The following is a 1,807-nucleotide window of genomic DNA, read 5'->3' as shown; positions in this document are numbered from 1 at the left end:
ACAACATCCATTCATGATAAAAACCCTGAACAAAGTAGGTTTAGAGGGAACATACCTCAACATAATAAAGGCATTATATAAAAAATCCACAGCTAATATCATCCTCAATGGGGAAAAACTGAGAGCTTTTCCCCTAAGGTCAGGAACAAGATGTCCATTCTCACGACTTTCATTCAACATAATACTGGAAGTCCTAGGCACAGCAATCAGACAACAGAAAGAAATTTAAAAAATTGGTAAAGAAGAAGTAAAACTAATGATGTAACATATGGTGATTAACATAACATAATAAAATAAAATTTAAAAAAAGAAGTAAAACTTTCAGTATTACAGATGACACTTCATACTGAAAATCCTGAAGACTCCAGCAAAAAAACAACTAGTACTGATAAATGAGTTCAGTAGAATTGGAGGGTACAATTTCAATATACAGAAATCTGTTGCATATACACTGTACAGTAAGAATGAAGCAGCAGAAAGAGAAAGTAAGAAAACAATCCAATTCACAACTGCACCAAAAATAATAAAATACCTAGGAATAAACTTAAAAAGGTAAAAGGTTTATACTCTGAAAAATGTAAAACACTGATAAAAGAAATTGAAAATGGCACAAAGAAATGGAAAAGTATTCCATGCTCATGGACTGGAAGAATGAATATTATTAAAATGTCTGTACTATCCAAAGCAATCTACAGATTTAATGCAATCTCTATCAGAATACCAACAGCATTTTTCAGAGAACTAGAACAAACAATCCTGAAATTTGTACAGAACCAGAAAAGACCCTGAATAGCCAAAGCAATCTTGAAAAAGCAAAGCAAAGCTAGAGGCATCACAATTCTGGACTTCAAATTATATTACAAAGCTGTAGTGATCAAAACAGTATGGTACTGGCACAAAAATAGACACATAGATCAATGGAACAGAATAGAAAGCCCAGAAATAAACCCACAATTACATGGTTAATTAATCTTTGATAAAGGAGGCAAGAATATCCAATGGAAAAAAGTCTCTAGCTATGTGTGAAAGAATGAAACTGGACCACTTTCCTTACACCATACATAAAAAGAAATCCAAAATGGATTAAAGAACTAAATGTGATAACTGAAACTATAAAAAATCCTAGAAGAGAGGACAGGCAGTAATTTTCTGATAATTTCCTAGGAAGCAACATCTTTCTAGATATGTCTCTTGAGGCAAGGGAAACAAAAGCAAAGATAAACTATTAGGACTACATCAAATAAAAAGCTTCTGCACAGCAAAGGAAACAACCAACAGAACTAAAAGACAATGTACTGAATGGGAGGAGATATTTGCAAATGACATATCTTATAAAGGGTTAGTATCCAAAATATATAAAGAAATTATACAACTCAACACCATAAAAATAAATAATTCAATTTAACAACATACAGAGGACATGAACAGACATTTCTCCAAAGAAGATATCCAGATGCCACGAGGAGGATGCACAGTGTTCTCTTCTGAGCATGAAGACGGCTTTCGGTATTGCCTTTGTAACTGCCGATTGTCATTGATGATCGTTCTACTTTTCCTTTGGGGGAGTTGGAGAGAATGCAGTCTGAGTGGTTTCATGTTAAAAAACAAAAAAGAAGAAGACATCCAGATGGTCAACAGACACATGAAAAATGCTCAACATCACTCATCATCAGAGAAATGCAAATCAAAACTACAATGAGATATCACTTCACACTTGTCAGAATGGCTAAAATAAAAAACTGAAGAAACAACAAGTGTTGGTAAGGATATGGAGAAAAAGTTACCCTCATGCACTGTTGGTGGCAAT

At 33.6% G+C, this 1,807-nt stretch overlaps 1 pseudogene; it reads left to right on the top strand.

Moving 5' to 3' along the window:
* Positions 1 to 1,391: 1,391 nt before the first annotated feature.
* Positions 1,392 to 1,591, top strand: LOC112813015 (small nucleolar RNA U3; annotated as a pseudogene).
* Positions 1,592 to 1,807: the final 216 nt, after the last annotated feature.

The sequence above is a fragment of the Callorhinus ursinus genome, unplaced genomic scaffold (genome assembly GCF_003265705.2).
Source record: "Callorhinus ursinus isolate GAN/ISIS: 27379988/994484 unplaced genomic scaffold, GSC_fseal_2.0 scaffold16, whole genome shotgun sequence".
Taxonomy (NCBI): Eukaryota; Metazoa; Chordata; class Mammalia; order Carnivora; family Otariidae; genus Callorhinus; species Callorhinus ursinus.
This window is presented reverse-complemented; position numbering and strand designations above follow the sequence as displayed.